We start from the raw sequence: 23,395 nt of genomic DNA on the forward strand, positions 1-23,395 counted from the left end.
TATTTTCATTTCTTTATTGATGATACTTTCTAAAAACTCCAGGTTTTCTTACTTCCTTCTGGATACAGTTGCCTATATAATTTCGCTTATGCCACAACCCATTGTCTAGTTTTCATTCTTATCATATCTGATGCAAGAGTTTGGAGTTGAACTACAAAACCCATAACCTAAGACTAAGCCTCCACTTTCGCAATAGACAGCTGAGAGAAGTCTTCTATTGTATCTGCAATGACTGTAATACAGTAATAACAATAATCGTTGGCGTAATAATCTAATTGGATTAGGGCCTAGAAGTGGATTAGAGTAATTCATTCAAGACCGTAATGGTACACTACAGGATTACAGTACCCTATGGGAGGCAATGTGGTCAGCATTACGCTCGCCCGAGACTATTACCTTAATTTGACTTAGGTACTCATTCACAGCTGAGTCGACTGGTATCCCACGTCAAATCACTATACAAATTCCACTGCCACCAGTTAGATTTGAACCCCAACCTTCCGTACGACAGCCTTGTGCTCTAACCACTCAGCTATCCGGACAATACAGTAGAATCCAAATAATTCGTATGGCCTAGGAACTGTTGATTTAGTACGGAATATCGGAATTACCAATTATCGGGAGTGTAAAATAAAGAAAATTAACTCTAGGGGCTGGCAAATTTGTACGAATTAGTTGGAAATACGAATAATCGATGTACGAATTATTATATGGGGATGGTTAAAATGACTATCTTTAACCATCATAGTCATTGCATATCATATAAGGTGAAAATTATCTGATAACCATCGTTGCTAATGAAATGTTCATATCGTTTCTGGGGTTTTTGTTAGATAATCCGCAAATGACGAAGGACAGGTGCAAACTTTCGCGATAGTAATCAGTGCGGGAGCTGAAATACTACCCAAGTACAGCGGCATAAATATTGGCTGGACTAGAGCGCGAATGCGTCCCTGCCCAAAAGGTAATTCATCTAGGTTATTTAAAGATGGGCTATAAAGGGCTAGACAAAAATAAGATATGCTACCGCTACGCTGAAAGAGAAAGTAGAGAGTAGTCAGTGCTACAAGACACCAAAATGCAAGACGCGGGCGTTCCTACAAGTGTCGGGCAAGTGACCTGCATATTAGCGACACCAAAGTAAATAAAAATTGCAGATGCGATAATATAGTGGCAGGGCAGAGGTGAGGCAGCGTCTGATGAGTTGCCTCTGCCCTGGACGAAACCGTCAGTCAATTTTTGATGGTGGCATACTTCAGAAAAACAAGCAGATGTCGTAATAATCAGCGAATAATGCGGCATAAAGGCTTGAGAATCAGAGCTGGTTCGGTAGAGATTTGGCGGCAACAGGCTTTGTGTATATCGAAACTACTGATGTACAGAGATACCGTTGAAGAGTTTCAACGGAAAGTTAATGTCATTGAAGAAAAAGCTGCATAATTGGGGCATCTATACATTGCCTAATGAATGAAAGTCTTAGCCAATTTTACTAGTAATCACCTGCACATCACTTATCGACACAGAAAATTGTTGTTCACAAATAAAAAGACAGGGCACTTGAAAATGGAAAATCTTCATAGCTGAAATGTGAACTCTTACTAGCTGAAACAGATGAAATGATGCTTCAACGCGTCGATGCCCAGGGATGGAACAACTTGGAGCAAATCAGTTATGTTTTCGGGGGCATCAGAAATTCCGCACCTAAGGAAAAGTTTCATAAACGAAGAAGACTGGCCAGGACTGAAGGCTTGGCACGCTGATTACTGAAGCGGAAAAGTTTAAGCAATTTAAGTAAAACTCAAGGTTGGTTTTACTCAAAACTAAAGAGGAGGTATTCGAAAAACTCCGTAGCGGTCTAAATAGCAATTTCTGAGGGCTAGAAGAGGATAACAATTCAGAATCTGATGGTGTGCCAATGAATAGTAAAATCGCGACTTTCTGCTCCATATGCATGAACCGCTAAGAGAGGAGGTCTGATGTATCCCGTCTGTTTCCTATGTTCTTAGGTATGGGTAAGGGAAGAAACAATATGGAAAAATCAACAACTAGTCCCGCTTGGCAAAGGCAAAGTAGATTTCACCCACATTCATATGGTCAAATGCTCAAGCTATGACTACCAGAAGCTATTCAAAATTCCGAAGTAGTCATAAAATATAAAACACTTCAACGACTTTACATGGAAAAGAGTCAGCTTTTCTTCCAAGTCTCTAAATTTTTCTGAGAGTTGAGGGTGGTAGAAGAACCGAACAGAATTTAACAATGGAAGGAAAAGCCTCTTCTAAGCAACGTAGATAATTGAGGCTTTTACTGAGAAGTACAACGACACAAATTATCTTGTAACTTGTAATATATGGAGTTGGCCTAAGTTTAAATTTTAACATTCACAACAACATGTCAACATCTCATTTAATTTGAAATACATTAAACATCTTGGGTGGTCGTCTCTTTTTTCCTATCCAGATACTTTGCACAAGCGAGCATTCACTTTAAAACAATTTTATTTAATACACGAAATTAACAAACTGAAATCTTTTACTATAATATTATCAGATTACTACAATATTCATTTATTTCAGAACCATACGAATTAGTTTTTCTTTTTCATCTCCTATGTAAAACGAAATTGCAATTGCGCTCCATAAAAATACACATTCGAAACCATAGTCAGCATATTTTAATTGGCAAATCTTTTATAATTAAAACTGAAAATCGAATGTACTCGTGTGTGATCTCTTCCAAACGGTCATCGCCATATTCATTATTTTAATGATAATAGACTTGCTTTATTTAAACAAATAAAGAGAAGAGAATGAAAATGTGTGCAATGGCAGACTCACTCATATATCGTATTTCCATGTCTACCTTTTGAAATTACATTATTCGTCAAATTAAATACAGTAATTAGTATGCTTAGTCGATAATCTACTACCATATCCAATTATGTAATTTCAATAGAATGAAAATATAATTATTGATCACATAAAAGACAGAATGAAGAATAGAAAAAAATGACATATGACATTTCCATGATAAAATACAATAAATCACGAAATGAAAAGTGACTTGTGATTATTTACAATGAGAGGGGCAAACCGTCACTGTATAATTGTAACATTTTTGATTCACAAACTCATCATTTCGATGTTATTATTATAACCAGCGCCAATTATGGTTATTATTATCAGCCTTGTTGAATAGTTTGATTTATCAATTTCTGAGAGATACAAAAAAAGAGAAAATATAAACGTAGTATAAAATACTTTGATAATATTCAAAAGGCCTCCATGTTGCAGCATAAAATGTAAATCGGAACGATTTCTAATTAATTTCCAAAAAGATGCCAAAAGCTTGGTTGAACATACGAAATTTTCGGCAAGAATTAGCGCACATATCAATGATGTTCTATGACTATCATTTCAGTTTGCTACATATTCGGATGGAATCAGGTTGAATATTGGTGTATTTGTGAAGATACGCAAATTGATGGAAAACGCGGCATGAACAAACAAATATCTAAGTAGTTTTCATATATTTATGACTATATACATCCAAGCGACTGGTTTATTCACGCAATAATGTTTAATTAACATTAATTTGCCGCGACAATTTGAATAGGCTGAGCAAATTATAGCTACATCGATATTTAGAAAGTTTTCATGTGTATGGTATTATTAAAGACATTTAATACATAACTAGGAGCACAATATGCTACTATGCATTGCAATCCACGGAAACTACTTTACTACTTTATTTTAGCCATGATTTCGGCAGCAAATTCAGTCGATTCTACTAATTTTGTCTGAGAATTATGAGGAGAATAAATAAGAAGAGACGAAATAGTTTTTTATAACTTTTATAAGCGTGCTGATGACGATTTCTTGATTTGCTGGATTTGGAGTGAACGACGTAAAGTTAACGTCAGTTATTTAAATATAAATGATTGATATAATATAATGGACTTTGTAGTGTACGCAACATTATTTGATATGCATTGAATATACTTGATATTGTTTCTCGTATATATTGTTTATATTTTATTAGTCTGCGGTGTGATCACTTAGTCGGGAGAGGTAAATATTACGTCGATATAGGGGAGAATAGTAAAATAATTTCCCAAACGGTTTGCGACTGAATGAATTCAGTTTCTGTGTACATATTTGTATTGTTTACTATATTTGTGAGACAAGACTGCAAGCATAGATAAAGAAGACAACTTCCTCCTCGAATATCGGCAAAGTTGATAAGAGCAGATCGTACACGTATTTCTTTAAGATGCGATATATGCCCAACATTATTTGACGTTTCCTTCTTCAGTGAGGGGAAGCTGTTCACATTCCTATAGCCCCAAAAGATCGGATTTTCAGGGACTTCTCGAAGTAAATCATTCTTGACGTATAAACTCCCAAAAAAATCAGAAATGATAAATCTTTTATGATATATTACTAGAGATAAGGAACCTTACTTTCCAGGATGGGGATCGATTTATAGCATCGACCATTTATATCGTAAAGTCATATGGCGAGAAGCAAATAAATGACTGAGTTAGGGGGGGAGGAGATAACGAAGAGGCTAGTCTAGGATAAAGTATGGAGAGACTCATTTCATTTTCTATATGACGGTCTGAAAGTGAAGCTTGGAGCTTAAATAGGCTTTTTTCCAGAGCCGCGCCTGAATATGTATGTATGTAATCTTCTGTTTTCGTGTCCCTGTTGGGCGCCATTTAAACAAGGAGTGGGTTCGGAGTCAGTCAAAAGACCTTGCTAACTAAGATGGTAGGATTGTACCTCACTTAGGTTTGGAGAGGCCTGCGCGATTATCGTTTTCCATGTTCCATTATGAGGTTTTTCAACCAGTGTTCGAAACACTTTTGATTTCATAACAGGTGTTACAGGACAGGAACGGAAATCAATCGGCGTTAGTTTTTCTTCACATTTAGAGTTAGGGCTATTTTGGAGGGACGGTTTGCAATAAAAACAAACGAAAACAAGTCGGGAAACCGGAAGCTAGACGCTTCAGGTATGAAAGGTTTTGTGTATTTCTTTTATAAAGAGATTTGGGTGTGCATTTGTCTCATTAGCATGTAGCACGTAAAATATGCATATATTATGTGAAAATAGCCACTTTCAAGTGATATTGACATTCATAGTCTTGAATTTGCAGAGGAGCGCAGATTTGACCTAGTATAACTTTGTTAGTAATAGCGCGATTCTCACCAAATTTGGCAGGATCATGATCTATACTGTAGCCTACATTGCTGCAAAATTTTGTGATTCTAGGGTGAACTTAAGGGGGGTTTTCCTGTCAATTACTAAAAATTATAGTAATATACTATTATTAACTTTATTTGAACAGGTATCGATATGAAGGGTATTTCGGAGCCTAGGCACCATATAGTGGCAGCCTCCTGATTTTTTTCAGATTTTTCGGTTTCGTAGTTCCTGAGAACGGGTTCGTTGAAAAAATGACCACTTTCAACCCCCCGCACTCCCCACCTTTTCAGCAAAAGTCAAAACTAATACCGGCTTCGAAAAGTACTAACCAAGACCTTTAATTTGATACCCCACATGACTATATTTGATGAAAAAAAAATTTACACCCCCCTTTTGCATGTATGGGGACCCCCCCTTAAATTCGTCGTAAGAGGATGTAACTCACTATATGCGTGAGCGTCCATAGTTCCCACCTTTCTACCAAATTTGGTGTCAATCGCTATAACCGTTTCCGAGAAAAATGCGTGTGACGGACAGACAGACAGACAGACAGACAGACAGACAGACAGACAGACGGACGGACAGACAGACAGACAGTAAACCGATTTTAATAAGGTTTTGTTTTACAAACAAAACCTTAAAAACAACTAGGCGAAATCCATTATCACCGGCACCCGTAAAAAACAAAACAGGTGTTGATTTACATACTCGGGAATTACTCGGCATTTTAAAGGAGAGGTAACAGACTGTTTATTCATATTATCCCCATAACTGGGCTTCAATTATCGAAACAAATTTCCTCCCTCTAGAAAATTAGCGTTCAGCGATTTTTTAGAAAGTTCTTAGGTTATGTAACTCGTGGGAATGGAATCGTTTTTCTTATGGCTTCCATTCATTTCCACGTATATGAGACCACATAATCCTTTTATCAATACATATGATGGTGCACTTTCGTACTAAGTTGAAGTGCTCATGAAAACCTTCAACTCCTTGCGGTCGTCGGTTTCAACTCACGTCTCTGCAGATATCCCCAGTTTCAAATCCCGGATATTTGTGTTTCCTTTCCTTTGTGGTGTCGGATGCTGCAAGTTTATCTCTTATGCTTACTATTATGATGATAACAAAAGTGAAGCGGAAGGCAGCCTTTCCGAGCCTCTGCTTTAAAATAAGTTTTGGAGGATTTCCTCTCGGCCCTGTTATTTATGGTTGAAAGCCTTGTGATAGCTTCATAGTGGATGCAATTATACTTATATTGCAGGTAGAGCTCCTCATTCACTTAATATATGGATTTGCGCGAGTCGTATTCGTTATCTGCGGCCAAAGTGCTAAATAGGTGTCTCTTTCTCTAGTATGAACGCCCAGTCTGGGCTCAGCATAGATCAGGACGTTTCGGGTATTCACGGCGCTACTATGATTGGGGTTACAAATTCAATCTATGCCTAAAAGTAGGTAGATAGGTGCCCGTAAAATCCCTTGGACTTTAGTTCAAAATAGGATTCTAAAAGAACGCAATTTTCTGAATCATAGCATGAAGAATGCTATATATCCAAAATTGAATTAACGAAAGTGTTTTATCCAATAAATGTATCTAATAGCAGGAAAAGGTAAACTTTACGATAAGGGGAAAGGAGCAATTATTTTCAGGAGAAGGGAGAAGAAGGAAAAGTGAGGATTATGTAGCGGTTGCGAATAACGATGAAAGCATGTCGTAATGAGGGGTGAACATATCATTTTGCTTAGTTTCAGCCAAAAGCAAAAGAAAATTTAACCTTTGTTTCTATGATTATGCCAAGACCACTGGGCAATTGCATTGAGGAAATAATGTAATGAGCTTAAGATAACTTTTTAGTAACGTATCTTCATCCTCGCTAGCGAACTAGGCAAATGCTAAGGAAGAAGAAGAAGTCAGGCAGATACCTTCAGTGAATTGGAGTCGATGAAGCATCCACTGCAATACCAGTTGAGTTACAAAAGCAGCAGTGTAAGGTTATTTGGTGACCGGTGGAGATCCATAAGAGTTCGATTGTGTACAGACACACTGGCGGGCATGAAAGACTTGAGGAAAAACTGCCTTACCTCTTTTGCATTGAAAATTCGAGAGCATGTCATAGACACCTATTTAATGTCGGCTATAGAAAGAGACTGCAAGAGACCGACTTGGCATAAATCCAACTAAAACCCATCTGATGCTATTCACCACTCTCCCTCTCTTCCAATGTAAAATGTCTTATTTTAATTTTAGGAGAACCGCTGGCTAAGCAAGTCGCCCTTGTTTTCAATGTCCTACGTGAAAAGATCAAAATTTTCTGAGAAGTCTTAGTTTCTCCAATCCTTACTTAAATTTCATTTTACTGCGTAGTGATCTATGTTTAACAGGGAACATAATAGAGACGAGCTTAACCGCATCCAAATTACTGTGGGTGTGCGCACTATTGGAGATACACTGTTTCACTCAACAGACTTTCTCGACGTATGCACTCTTGCTTTCGTCACATTCGACTGAAGTGCTCATGAAATCATATCAGATAGATTGAAGGCACAGCTTCAAGAATTAGGGTGCAAGAAAGCTGGTCAGTTAGTGCAAGAACGAACTGAAGCATTAAAACGGTTCGGTAAAAGTCTCTCTCCTCTGAGTTCCCAGATATAGGAATGTAGTGGCACAATGAACTGACCATTCTAGGTTTCACTCTTGGCCATTTGGTAGCTCTCCTCCAGTCAACCATGAAGTCTTTTGTGAGGAGTCATACGGCCTACTCTATATCAGCTGGCTGACGCTCCAGATACCGGCGGTTGCAATGAAAGTCCTGAACCTCTATGCTCTTCTTCTTGTCCCTCAGCTTGTTCAGGAATGAGCGGTTGATTTTCTAAAGCTTGTAGTATGACATTTGTATATAATAACTTCACTTTAAATCATATTAGTGATATAAACATACGTGTTGAGTCAGAATCATAAAAATCGTAAGGAAAATAATTTATTGATTGATAGTATATACAGTTTTACTCATTCTGTGTTTGTAGCAGTTTTAAGTTATATCAGCAGTGTATAATCGGCTGACATTCATTAGGTGCTTTCATAAATAACCACACTTAATATACCCTCTTCCATTTTTCAGTAATTAAACTCTGACTGCATATGACACAGTTAATTACATATAATCAATTAGGGTCATATGATTTTGATACAACCGCCAGACGCCTTGAAATGAGTCACCCAAATTATGGCTGGCAATGATGAGGGTAATTATACTAAAAGACCCCAAATGAAAATATTTACTAGCTATCCAAGCGAAATAAACAAATCTTAAACCTAAAGCTAGAATCTTGAGGAAGAGAGAAAATACGAGATGATGCATCTTTAAATAGAACAAAAGCTTCCGCAAATCCCTGAAAACTCAATTCAGAGTGTGAAAAAGATGTACGTAAAAATAAGCACGTATGATTTGGAGATGATCAACAAAAAAAGCATTTTATCTGCTGTTTTCTCTCAACACCATATGATTTATTATGTAGTCACACAGTCTAGTACCCAAACTAATAGGCAATAAATACAGATACGTTATAAAATAAAATATATTTTTTCATTGACAAGTCAGTGGAAACTGGTAAAAGCGTTGTCTGCCTGGTGACGATTTTTAGATCTCAATATTAATCGATTGTGTTGATACATTTTTAGGCGGTTTACGGGGAACGATGCTTTTGACTACAGCGAAATTGCTGAATTTCACACTTTATATTTAAATTATTAGTAACGATTTCAAAATTTTCATATAAATTTCTTCATTTTGAGATCGAATTATTTAGGCTTTTTATGAGGAATATGACATGCATTTTCAAGCTACACAGGTTATAGTCATCCAATTTTTGAATTATTGACTCTGAGAGGGCAAAACTAGAATGATCTCAGTTTATCTATCAGAAGATAGCAAACGATGATTTATTAGAAAATCATTTGAAAGTAAAATTGAAAATAGATAATGTTGTTTTGCATAGGTTTCATGAACAACACATTATCTAACATAAATTTCATCTAGATATGCGTAGTTCTAAATGTAATCATCGTTCAGGCCAGAGAGCTTTTTGTGCGTTTTTATAATTTAGGCTCGCACCTCATTTCCGTTTTTCCCGTTTTTAGGTTCACAGTGTATCTATATGTATTTAGTATTATATTTAAGACTGTACACTTTAAAGTAATACAGATATTCTACATATAAAGTCTTGAGGTGTTTTACCTATTATAGCTTTGTTAATAATATAGGATTTTTACCAAATTTTTAATGATATTGTCTACGTTGTATTTTTTTAGTTTCTATGATGAAATTGAAGGGGTCTTTTAAGTAAATTCTCATTATAGATTTACATACTGCTATGAACTCTACTATATTTGAGTAGGTATCGGAGTATTTTAAGAGATATCAGCATGATTTTTTTCAGATTTTGCGATCTGCTCGTTTCTGAGAAAGGATCCTTGATTTAAGAGTATACCCCAAGTCCAGCCCGTTTATAACTAACGCCAAAGTGAAAGTCTTCTTGGAAAAGTACTCATTAAGGCTTGTCATTTGGCTATATTCGGTGAAAAAACTTTGCGCTGCCTCTTTGCATGCACGGGTGCTCCTCCTTCCAATAAACCGAACGCAGAAAGTTGTTAATCATTGTAGGCATCAGGATTCACAGTTCCAACATTTTCAACAAATTTCTTATAAAAAGGTGCTACAGTTTCCGTGAAAAATATGCGTGAAATGGCTCAATTATAATATATTTTTTGTTTTACAGAAAATCTTAAAAAACAAATAGTTATTTAAAAATCTGTTAATTGCATGTAAACTAACTTTACAGCATGCTAATATATATATTCTTCAGAGCTTAGCCTTATTATCATTATATCTATCAATGAAATATGCTTAAGTCATACATCAACTAACTTTCTTTTTATTACCCTTAATTTGTGGTTTTATTTTTTTACTCGACCCAATTTAACAGAGTATCGCCACTATTGAAATTTCGAAGAACATCTTTTTTCGTTCATATTCGTTCCTGGGGATATGAAAGTGCGTTTTTTATCTTAAACGAAGACAAACAATGAAGCTGCGTTTGTTATGGAAATTTCAAATGTCTATATGTCTATATAAGCTATTTGTGGTACCACAAGAATTTTAGCAGCTTTTGAATTTGAAACCTGTTAGGAGACATGATTGCATCATCTTCTCAATTAGAATTTTTAAAAAATGTACTATTTATTTACCAACTATTTTCAGCGATGCTTTAAGCATTTAAACTCCTGCAAGTAAACTGATTACTGATTTAGTAACAAATGATATTTCTTGATTTGAATGGCATAAACTTTATCTCATTATCCATTTACCCACCAAAATTTAGTAATCAAACAACAATCATTTCATTAAATGAGGTTTTTACTCTACTGCTAAAAGGTAAAACATTATCAAGTGATGGGTACCTCAAACATAACACGCAACAAAAAGGCACAGAGTCATAAAACCATCTTTTCAGACACTTCCAATTGAATGCCGACAATCCCAATGAAAAAAGAAATATTGTAAATTGATGGTCTCCCAAAAAAAAATGATAACTTCTACTCACCATGATTTCATGATCACAAACGGGTTCTTTAATAAAAGGATAATAATTTGCTTGCACGTTTCAATGTCGGATGGGTGACTAGCAAAAAAACATTAATCTTTTTTGGTCAAAAAAGACAAAATCACGTCTTATGTAATCCCTTTGCCAAGTATGGATAAAAAATGTCAGTAATTGAAATACATTTAAGACCCAGACTTCGGATGGAAGTAGGCGACAACTTCAAGTAAAATTGTAAAGATCTCTAAGAAAAAAAGTTATAAAGAAGATTATCCTATAAAAGATATTTAGTTTTAATTGCTTGTGGAGATTATATTCGAAAAATAAATCTGCTGAAATGCCTAGCTTATAAGGCTTTAGATAATTTCCAGGTAAGATTCGATGTTAATTAAATAAGATAATTCTTCAGTTTTAAATAATCGAAGCCAGGAATATCTTTACATGTTATAACTACTTCATCTATAAATATCAAGAATATATTCCACCAATGATATTTCCACTATTCATGTGAGCTGAACTACTTTTTAACTTTTATTCGAAAATAAAGCCCATAAAATTACACTTTTCTCATTTAATAAGGTAAACTGCATAATAAAAACTTTAGTTTAATATTTTCCATTATTAAATATCAATAACCCAGTAAAAAGGTCTTGCTGCTATTTTATAGTTAATCTACTTCTGAAAACGAGTTTTTTTCACGGAAAAATTGGTTGCCAATTCAAAACTGGAATGTATGATAAAAAATTGTGGGAGGTAGGAAGCGAATAATCTGAATTTAAAATTTCAATTTTCAAAATTTTTACTGGCAAACTATGTGCTATTCTGGCTGTAAATCTGAGAGAAATCGATGAAGCGTTAGGCAGTTAACACTTTCCATGCGGAAATAGCCTGATTTTTTGAAATGTTAAGGTCTTCCTCCTTCAAGGATTTGTTGAATTTGAAATATTTGCTGACCATTCTTTTTGGAAAAATACATTTTGGTGAAAGCCACTAGAAGGGGTAGAAGCCGATAGATGAAATATTGCTATGCACTTTCAGCAATTGACGGTAGAAATGAGACCTTGTGCAGGTTCACCAGTCACCCTCAATTCAAGGAAATGGGAAGCATGCAATTACAATAAACAATATTATATTGTGTATGGATGGTGTGGCGTATAACGTGTCAAGCATGACTGTGCGCTAGCGTTAATGGTTCCTTGAAATGGTCCTGAGTTTCCTTTAAATTTTCCTGAAATAACGCGGCGCAAACACAGGTTGACTAAATTGTGTGATTTTTCAGTAACAGTTGATTTTCGTTTTCATGTTCTGCTAAACTTGAAAGCTGTCTCCTCTTTGCTATAATTTTCAAGGAAGTGTGGAGAATGGTTGCAGTTACGGTAGAATACATAATATCATAGAATGTGGGGATAACCAATAATCTACTGTTTCCAACAAAACTGTCGAGCCAAAGGACAAACACTACTAGAATGAAATAGCGTTTATATATGTATGATAACTTGAGATAATCCCATAACGCTTTTGTCCCTTGATTAGAGTCTATCAATTTAAACTGACGATAAATATTTGTGCCAAATTTTGAGACTGCGTGGTTGGATTATGCCAAGGATAATCAACTCTGATGGAGACAACACAATGATTACTTAAAGCTAGAAATTAACAAAAAATATAAAAGCAAATACGATTAAAGGGACTGACTCTTTTCTACGATGGGCAGCTATCAAATAAGGAAAAATCCTGTTCCTTAAATAAGGACTGTTAAAATGATCTTCGGGGGTGAGTCATTGAGAGTTAACCTCTCGATTTCATTGCCTTAGGTTGAAATTCTGGTTTCTCATAGATGTTTATGCTCATCTTTGTACTACCCTTGGGCCTTGAATTACATCGAAAAAACATAAACGACTATGGATCGGAAAACTTATTCATGCCTTCAACTGGGAATTTTTGATTCTTAGATAGATCAAGAGCAATGTAAGTTATCTTTAATTCAAACAGTAGAGTACAAACCTAATATCATCACAATTGTGAGAAGAAAATGGCTTGGCAGTGAATTTTTGAGCTTTAACAGTGGAAGTCCCTTGGAACACGGAAGTTTGCCTAAATGGCCTATAAATCAGATGAATAATTGGAAACTGCTTTAGGTACATTAAGATAAAGATTGTTTGGGATCTAATCAATTATAATTTTTAAAACAAGATGGTAAAACAAGAACCCTAGGAAGTAACAGCAAGGAGAAACTCAATAACGACGGGCTTCCACTATATCCAATCCAATCCAATGTCCGATTGATTTATGGCGTACAAAGAAGCTTGAACTGCGACTCTGACCATTAGGTTGTTTAAGCTATTACAATACTTTTGCATAAAATACTCTTATAAAACGTCCTATTTTTAGTTTCGATACCCATCGTCATTGGAAACTTCACGGCCCAGTTGACTGCATCACGGTCACTCCCACTTTGCTACTTTACTTGGATGACCTTCAAATCAAAAATCCACAAGTCAACTAGAAACCAAATATAGTAAGAAACCCTCAAATTGTAAGCGGTTTGCTTGCTGAATCCTAAACCAACCGCGCAATTGTACACCACCAAGATGGAGTTCTATTGCCTCAAGCAAATATCCTGAAGCAGCCTCAGGAAATATAGCCTCCACAACAAGAAAGGTTTCCTTGAAAGGGCTTCCTGGATGCGTTTTCGCTTTAACATAATTACATTTGTTGGCCGGAGAAACGAATGCGTGATGAATACCGCCGGAAATATAGCGATAGTTGGCTGATGGCGTACCTTCCTACAATATTTCATCCTCATCTAGCGTTGGAGTCAACAAATAAAAATCGATGATTATACCAGTCTTATCTTTTTGATTTGCGCTGATGTTATCCTGTATACCATGACAAAACACATGTATATCGACATGTATATGGGTAGGACGATTTTTCATTTTCTCGCCGAAATTGACTATGAATACCAGCGGATTCGAGGCTATCAGAATCTATGAATCTATTAGGAAACAGTCAACCATACCCAAACATGAGGACATACTTTCAGACCAATTAAGAAGGCCGACAAGTTGTTTTTTGTCAGGTGGTAATGCAGAAAAATATCTAGCGATAACGAAAGAGGTTAATTAAAGAATTTGAGTTTGTTGAAAATGGCGCCCAATGTGGGATCCCAAAAGTAAGACCTCATAAATGTGAGGCAATTCTGCCTCCCAGCTCCGCTTTGGTTACATTCATGTTCCGAAGGTTTGTACACAACTAGGTTGTTTGTTTCAAGTGCAATAGCCTTTATCTATATGCACTTTGAAGCAGATATTCCTTGGTGCATATTCACCACATCTAAAGATCTGCACATCCTAAAAGATCTGCTCTTTTGTGTATAATTATGAGTTATCATGCTTCGTTTTTCCTTCTAGAAGTTTGTAAAAATACATGGTTGGACTAATATTTTGTATTATGGGCTTTGCTTGCTGCAGGTCAGTAAACTCTGGCATTGACTCATAGAAGAATATCATTATCACTTTAAAACTTGCAGCATCCGAGTTGGATCAATGGCAAAGACCTTAAGTAGTTCACAATTTATCTCAACGGAAAATTTACATGAAGAAAAGTTAAACACTTTCAAATAACGCCAACTTTGCATTGGCAAGCTGACCAATGCTCCAGTTTAGATGGTTTTGGTTAAGGTTTTGGTCTATAAATTGGGATCGGGCATCTAGATTCCTATTATGGGCGTTTATGTGGTAAGATAAACATTGAGTTATCTTAAAAAGGGCAATCAAGGAGTCGCAACTAGTAAATTGAATTTTAGCTTTCACAATAAACTGAACAACTTCATTAGAGTGAGCGAAACGAAAATGTCGCGAGATTGGTATTAAATCTTAAAAATCATGGATTATCTTGACCGAGTTGAATCGGTTTTTCAGAGTATGGTCTATTATAATAAAATTTGATAAGAAAAATTTAGTATAGGCAACAAGATCGCCCCATTTTCGCTAAGACATGAAATGAAAGGCCATCGATTTGGTATGAAGTGGATGGGTATGTCCTTAGGAATAGAAGTCCTGTTGTTAAAATTCTTGGTTGCTATAAGAACACTGCCCCCAAGTAGTTAAAATGGGGCAAAAAATGTTAAAGAGGAAAACATAGCCACGACAAAAGGCAAAGCTCTGAAATTTAAAATTTGGCCCAAATTTAACAATTCGGAAAGCGGGACCTCGACGCTTCGGGTATGAAAAGTTCTACGCATTTCATAAGTGCAAATGTTTCATTACGCAACGTTTCTATTCGTAGCCATATTGTATATGAATTTAGTATGTCAGGTTTTCATGTGACACAAGCATTCTTGGTTTACAAAAACAATAAATAATTTATTTGGATTCAATGGAAAGACGGGAGTAAGGCGTAGATGGGGCGAATGCTTCTCGTAGGATTAGAAGAAGGGATAGGTAAGAAGGCAGCCGAATAATTTAAGAATATTTTACTTAGCATGATGTTGAACAATTGGCACCTATAGAAGGCTCGATGAACGGAAATGCTTACAAAAACATTCTGGAGAACCATCTAATTCCATAAATTGAAGGGCTCTACTCTGAAGTAGGTGACTCAATTTTTGAACATGATTCCGCGCCGTGTCATTGCTGCAAACTGGTTAGAGTTTTTAGTTTTTTGTTCATAATTTATTAGCTTATCAAAAATAATAGTATTGAAATCGAACCTTTCTTTTGTCTTCTGCAGGATTATTTAGCAGAAGTAGTCATTTTTATTCTAAACTGCCTTGAACCCCATCGAGAAGTTTGGCAAAGTATAAAGGTGCAGGTATACTATTTAAGAAATAGCCACTCTATTAAGTATATTTTTACATGTTTTCAACAATAATTATATATTTTTACTAATTTCTATACAAGAGAAAAAAAAACGCTTTCTTTTGAGGAATTACGGAGAAATATAAAAAAATATGTTTTTTTTTCAAGGGTTAACATGTTTATGCCCGCCATTGCATTACGTTTTATATCCTTGCAATTTTGTAACTCAAGGATGAGTTTACAAGTAAAATTGGAAAATATAGTTATATACTTTTATTAATTTTACTTGAAGAGAGATAGACATGGGAGGCATTTTGCAGTTTCTGAGAACGGGTTTTGTTTTGCTTCGGATCTGTACTTCTTAAACCCTTATCCCCCTTTCGCTTGATACCGCGCATGGCTATATTTGGAAAAAAATAAAATGTGCCTCGTCATATTAAACTTCACACAAAAGTATGTAATTCATTGTCCGTTTGAGAGAGAGATTTCAGTCTGCATATGTCCATCGGATTTCACCTGAACTGATAAAGTAGTTTCCGAGAATGTGATAGACAGACAAAGGGACAATAAACCGATTTGAATAAGGTGTGGTTTTTACACAAACTCTTGAAATTAAAAAAAAACAAAAAAAAGAAAATTAATTTTTTCATAAATATTATTTCTAAGGGTTTTTCCTTTTTCCTCCAGAGCTATTTATAGAAAGCGAACATACTGCCTATATGAAATGAGGATCTACGTATATTTTAACAGGCAGATGCGATAGATCACGTATCATAGATTCATCAATACTACCAATATTTCTAGTAATATTATCAAGCATTAGAGCTATTTCAATTCATTGATTTGAATTTGGAAGTGATCAGAACTATTTCATTTATGGAAAAAATATGATTATGCTTAATTTTTTAATTAAAATATGCTCCATGTATGTGAATAGATATGAAAGGTATTCTTTTGGATTTCTACTCAAGCCTCTACAAGGATGTGATTACTGTGTGGATGAGCGGCACATACATATATGCAGAATTCATACAATAAACTCTGTTTATATGGAATTCAAAATATTTTAATTAATTCTGGGACATTCACATTACTTTCAACATAAAAGTGCTGAAAATGCAAATTTCAACTATGCACAAAACAGTAAATTGTTTGTCATTCATGTGGAATATAATTCTTTCACTATTCAAACGTTCTTACCTTTAAAATGAACTTCAAACTTTCAGTGGAAATTTCTTGAATGCAGACATGTACGAGTACATATGCTACCGCTGAATATGCATTTGAATTGCAATTGCACACGTTATTGGTTGGTACCCAACGCGAGTTATTTTCAAATCACTTAAAATCTGAATTACGTTTAATACTCTTATAAAATCACTGAACTTTGACGAGGAAAACTGCGCTCTATTGTATTTGTACCACTATCAAATTAAATCAAATTAACTAGAACTAGACTGAAGAGACGGAGCAATTATAATTAATGTGGAATTTTCCCGCAGTGTTTATTTTTCTTTACAGGGAACCACGGTAAGTAGTCGAAGATTTCTTAAAGACAGGTGAGTATGCAGTGAAACTGTGCAAGAAATGACTTGGAAGCTTCACACGATGATGGTGCTCGCATTACACACAATAAATAACTTATATAACTATTTTTCTTTTTTTTGAATTATTACATGAAATAACCGTAAATTTACAAGTTGCACAATTCACTTGACTAGTATAGTGTGCACAGATACGATTTGAAGTCACTTTTCTTATCGATAAAAGATGGGCCGTATGTTAACGTTTAGTTGTGTCACTTTTCCAGGTAATTACCATGCGGCGGTTACTATTGTAATTGCACTGTAGCGTTTATCGCTTTTCCACAAATGAGTATGTATTTAGTTCACTGGCTCTTTTCTCTTTTCAATTTCTTCTTATTTATCTTTTTTTGTTTGTTTTCATTTGGTTTATTTACGATATTTCCTCACATATAAATGGGTAATTTATGCGCGAGTTATTATTTGTTATTTAAATTTTTTTATTTAACTTTGACCGTTTTGCGAAAATTGCGCGACGTGAGCTCGATTTCATCCACAAAAGCTTATCACACAAGCTCAATTTACAAATGATTACGAGCTGGTAAATGAAACTATGTTCGACTGACTCGGATCCATCTTTTGTTCAGGTATTTATATAAACGTGACAATTTTTAGAGGAAAAGCTCGTTTTTCAATACGATATGGGTTCGTTCAGGAGATTCCTCTGGTCGTAAATCCAATGCATGATATGAGAATACAAATTTTTGGACATTCACTGCTGCTGAAGTGGCTATGGTGCCGTGACAATGGCTGGCCCATGCAATTTGGGTTTTTGTCGTGTGGATTTTGAAATAATATATTCAAAAGATACGTACGTCAAGAAGGATAAATAAAATAAATACTTGTTTACGTTTGAATGTTTTATCAATTAATTGACAATATTGCGGTTTGCATATCAGAGTCGGTGTCGTGCCGCCGTCGCTATCGTCATCTCTTGAATTGAAATGGACCAGTTTCAAGCCGGATCGCTTTTATCTTAAACTCCAATGACGACCATCATTAGTATAACCACTGTCGAATTAATATGCGACTTTCTGGGAATCTAGATATGGATATGGATATTCCGGTTCATACCGGCTTTGGAGGAATGCAGAGTGGGGAATGAAATGCTGCCGAATTCAGGGGATTTTATATAATTTTGATAATGTGATCATATTATCAGACATCCATGCTGTTTAGATATTGAATTTGGAAGTGTGCCGAACTTCGTTTGAGCTTAAAAATTGTGGTGTTATTTTTGTTTACTATTCTATCATTCTATCACTTATGGAAGCTTTCTAGAGTATCTGAAGAAAGAAAGCTCTTTCACCCAAGTAGTCTCAGCTGAGATCCCTCAAAATATTCCACTCTATGGATGCATATATGTATATATGGTGTGTATATCTACACATGACACATGATTTTATTGATTGCGTGATATTTTAAACATTTTTAAAATATGAATGGACATATGTTTGTTTGTAAATTTTAGGGTCAATTAGCTCTCTAACTCTGTTGGTATATATAAATACATAGGACAACGTTCTTAGAAGGACACCGCATTGCTCTGCTTCTTTAAAATTGCCAAGGTTTGTATCATATCAATTACATTTGGCGAAGTAAACAAAATGAGTTGGGACCTGGGAAAAAAGTATAACAGGTTTAGACTGCCATTGGGATTTATAGAAATGATAACATGCTTCAAAGCAAGTTTTAACTATATACCTAACTAGATATCATATTGCATACAATTTTGCAACCGCCTCTATTAAAACGCAATAAGGTAATGTTATTATATTCTAAGCTGAATTAAATTCAATAAAAATAAGATAAATTTTCACTGCAACTTTCAGCATATGAGTTTCTTAAAAAAAAGTAAACTTCTCAACTGATTCCTCAAATTTAGTGTATAAAGTCAGGGCCGTAGAGAAAAAATCTAGGCATAAGGGATCTCATATTATTCCGTTTTACGTTGAAATTTCTATTTCTTTCGCTGGAAAAAACTTCAGAGTCCCCGTCTCTGTCTTCAATCTGAGAAATAAAATAGAACCACTAAACATGTAGAACATAGCAATACATAATATTTTAGTGCAAAAGATCCCAGAATGACGACCACGCGCGAAGATATTGCAATCATATGCCGATATGTAAACAGCATACTGGGATGACGAAACAAGCAATTTTTTTAATCAGAGAAATTTGCTGCCTAAGTGTGTTAACTACAAGGGACACGATATAGGAAACAACAAGGGGAGTCACAAGAGAGCCACAAAGATAGAAAGGGTAAAGAAACATTGACTTTAAAAATGGAGGTCCTGTAAAACTATTTGAATTTCATTGGATATTTGAAACTCCTGAAGATAAATTGATCGGTTTGACAAAGATAATCTCAAGGCATTGTTGAAGGGAGATGGCCCTGTATCTTCAGAGCCATTGCTAATCATCCTAACACCATGGGCTCCATTCAGAAGTTTAGTTGCTAGACAATATGAATGACCTGAACAAAAAATTTTTGCAAAAAAGCAGCTCGAAATCTTGCCCGACACTGTCCACTACTTGACTCAAAGCAATGATTTTTGTATCGAATTATCACCGGGGTGAATAATGTCTTAAACTTAATTTTGAATCTGAGGAGAGAATGGATGGCACCAGGAGAGACATCAACATCCAGAATAAAACAAGGGGTTAACCTGTCGAGAGCAATAAATAGTATCTGGTGGGACTATGAAAATAAAATTTACTGGGGGATATCAGAAAAGAACAAAATGATCACCGAGGAACCCTATCTCGTCTAGCTTAATCGCACGAAAGAAGCAATTCACCAAAAATGCCGACTAACGCTTTGTATATTTTTATGGAAGTCGCCTTTTTTTATGCAAATGTCCGTTCATGTATTGCAGATATCTTCAAGGAGACTTTAAATAATTTCGAATATGAGTTTTCGCCACATCTGCCTTAATCACCGGAGCTTGGGTCAACGGAACTCAACTAGCCTGCCCACTTCTTCGGGGCACGACTCGGTGCTTTCTAGTGAAATTGAAGTAAATGGATGGCTTGTGCGCATCAATGTCCAGCCTAGATGCCTTCTCATTTTTGAATTCTACCATTCGTTGGCATCTCCTGGGCTAGTTATATGAAGATGCCCCTTCGTTGTAAAGGTGGAAATCCAACTCGACTCACTAGACTAGAAGGAAATAATCTGGGTCCTTTATTTGATATCCTGCACGACCAACTGTCAGGAAAAAACTTTCTCCCATGCTCTGACCTGGGTGCAGCGTGACCGAAGCGGCTCGCAGATGTTAAATGTTCCTTTATATAATTCGTTTAGGACCCAAACTTCCAAAATATTAGGCGATGACACAATTTTCAAAAAAATATTTTAAGCTCTGGCCAAGCTCTGGTCAATAACGCGGATTTGCGCTCAATATAATTCGTAGTCATGTTGTGTTCCACGAATTATATAAAGGAGTACTTAACATATGCGAGCCGCTTCGGTCACGCTGCTCCTAGGACAGAGGTGAGGCAGCATCTGACGATTTGTCTCTGCCCTGGTAAGAAACCGTAGAGCCGTCATCGCCTGATATTTTTTTAAAAGTTTGGGTGTTAAGCCGTGAACGAGGGATCCGTGGACCAAAAAATAGGGAGTAAGTTGCTCTCCATTTGGTCCGGTCCGGCATTAAGTAGATGCGGACTTAGGAGTCCACCATTCTCAAAAAAAAAAAAGAAAAAAAACACGATTATATATTTTTTTAACTAAACACCATCTTTGACCTTCTTTTGTTTCCTAATAGATACGTCACACTATTATGTCTATATGCATAGTCAAATTTAGTTGAATGTATTTTGCCTATCGAATCGTGCATTTTACCAGTGAAGTTGCCAGTTTTAGTTTTTATTGTATTAGTTTTCCTTATTATTATATTTACACTTTATTATTATTATTTCTATTAAGGTATACGGTCAGAGTCACTAGTTCGTTGTGATCCTCGGATTTCAGGGCAGCGTTTTTGAAATGTGATTATGAATTCCACTGATTAAATCTTTGATTTGAGGGTGTCTTTTCACGTAGAACTCACAAAACATGAACTTACAATCGCTGAAAGGTGTCGAGAGGACTCCAAAAGTCGCGCCTGATTAAGGTCTGATGTGAGACAGATTCATTCAGGATGCGCTCCATCGTGGACCTTCTCTCCCTTCTCTCTCGATCGCGTCATTTGATTCACAGTTTCCACGCGTGCGACCGAACCAGTATTTTTTCCAAATAAGGCTTTGCATGCGTTTTTGAGTTTTGAGGTACTGGTGTGATTCTAGGCATCGGATTAATAGCATCTTAATGGCTTGTGAAGGGCTGAAATGTTCAAAATTTCAACCGGTCCGCGATATACATAACTTACTAGGTCTGAAAATCATTAATGTCTGCCCTGCTTGATCTTATCGGAATGATATGTATGTAGATCATTTTAGAATTAACTAATGATGAAAACTTTTTATTGTATTTATCATATAGCAAAAAGTCCCATTTTCGATTTGTAAGTGGGTGCCTTCAGGAAGAAGGGTTGTGGAGTTGACAGTATGGAAGCGGTGACGTACCGGACCTTTTTCACTCTACTTCTATATATCTGCTTCTATAAAAAACACAAGCCAACCAACAGGGATTTGTGATTTGAACCTTACTGAATGTTCACTTCCATACCCTGGTCTCAACGATCTACTGGTGGAGCTCACCATTATGTATTACAGTATTAAATAGTGGTAAATCCTTTTTGCAACGCAATTAAACAGCGGATGGATAATGCTTTGCTTTGTAATTTATATCAGTCGGCGTTGAATTATACGACATTATGCCATTATCTTATACTTATGGTTTATTAGTATTACAATTAACGCCATGACAATGTTAAAAAAACAAAGAGCCTAAGTAACAATTGATGCTGACTTACAGCTACCACTTCGGGGATTTACGTTATTAAAAAGTATTTTTAATTTGTTTCTCTTTCGACAATCAACTAATAGAGCTGCTAAAAAATATAATGTTTTTTATTGACATATAAAATGTATTATCACAAATTAACATTTAAAGAATATTTTTTAAACATCTTGGGAGAGGTGAAGGAAAAATAATCCCGTTGAACTTTAAAGCAATTTGTTAAAATACATTAAACATTCTTGGAAGTTTTGAATGCATAAAATTCTGGGTACCACTATCACTGCGTTAGTCATTCTAAAGCAATTATCCAGTTTTCAGTGTCCTACCTCATTACAGATGATAATATATGGTTTTGAAAACACTAAGTAGTAACAAAAAGTCCAAGAAACGGCGTCAACATTTATTTTCTTTGAAGTGTCCACTAAAGGTTGGTAATACTCGTTTAAATTTAAATTAAATATGCATCCACCTGAATGACATGGAGCTTGCTTTGAAAAGAAAGATTGATAGCGAGTTAGTCTCTTTTCCTGAGAACGTGAAAGGTTGTTGCTGACATCATTGTTATGATGCTGTTTTGATCGTTACAGTATGTGCACTTGTTTGTGGCTGGAACGGGGATTTTTTTTCGCAAAACAGCTCGTTTTTGCATCGGTTCTTCTTCCAAGGCAGCATTTTTATTTATCTGTGCCAGGACTGTTTTTGTGAATTTGTAGAATAGTTGAGTGCGTCATTCAGTTTTGGCTATAAACACGATTCTGTTAGACGATATTTCGAGGAACTGACCTGGGTAATACTCAGCAAGTGCTGGTTGTGTTTATCTTCTATGTTATTATTACGTTTTTATTTAGTACATTTCAGTTAATATTTCACTTTATTTATGAAGTGTTTGATTATATCTTATTTTCAAGATAGCATGTGTTTCTAAATTGTTGCCCTACAAGTGATAATTAAGCAGGATCTCGATTCAAAAAGTCACTCTGACGGACAAATAGTTTTTGGCGTTCACGATTGCGTGTAGTGATAGGCAAGTAAAAATCAAACCATAACATCATACATGTGGCTGCGCATGCTTCAGTTGACATAATGGGAACTCCGCCCAAGCTATATACTATCCAATAATTAATCAAGATATTATACATATTACATATATAGTTGATGGGAAAAATGATAACTTTTATGGTAGCAAAAATGTTGCCGAACACAAGAGCGAAAAAACTTTATCTAGCAATCATGAAATGCAAAAAGTGTATCTGAGATCAAACTTCAGCAGAACAAGATATGTTTGCTACGCACCACGTACAT

General features: G+C 35.6%; 1 protein-coding gene across 2 annotated transcripts in view; it reads right to left on the reverse strand.

The window, feature by feature from the left end:
• The window catches only part of LOC119656568 (UNC93-like protein), a 149,549-nt gene that overhangs the window by 38,896 nt on the left and 87,258 nt on the right, over window positions 1–23,395 (reverse strand). Inside the window, exon 1 of one of the 2 annotated variants that reach the window (XM_038062954.1) lies at window positions 16,805–17,734. The exons of the other annotated variant lie outside the window; for it this stretch is intronic. The gene's annotated coding sequence lies outside the window, so the exon portion shown is untranslated. Of the gene's footprint in view, window positions 1–16,804; window positions 17,735–23,395 lie in introns of those variants that run through there. 2 annotated transcript variants of the gene reach the window in all.

Source organism: Hermetia illucens, chromosome 5, assembly GCF_905115235.1.
Source record: "Hermetia illucens chromosome 5, iHerIll2.2.curated.20191125, whole genome shotgun sequence".
NCBI classification, from domain to species: Eukaryota; Metazoa; Arthropoda; class Insecta; order Diptera; family Stratiomyidae; genus Hermetia; species Hermetia illucens.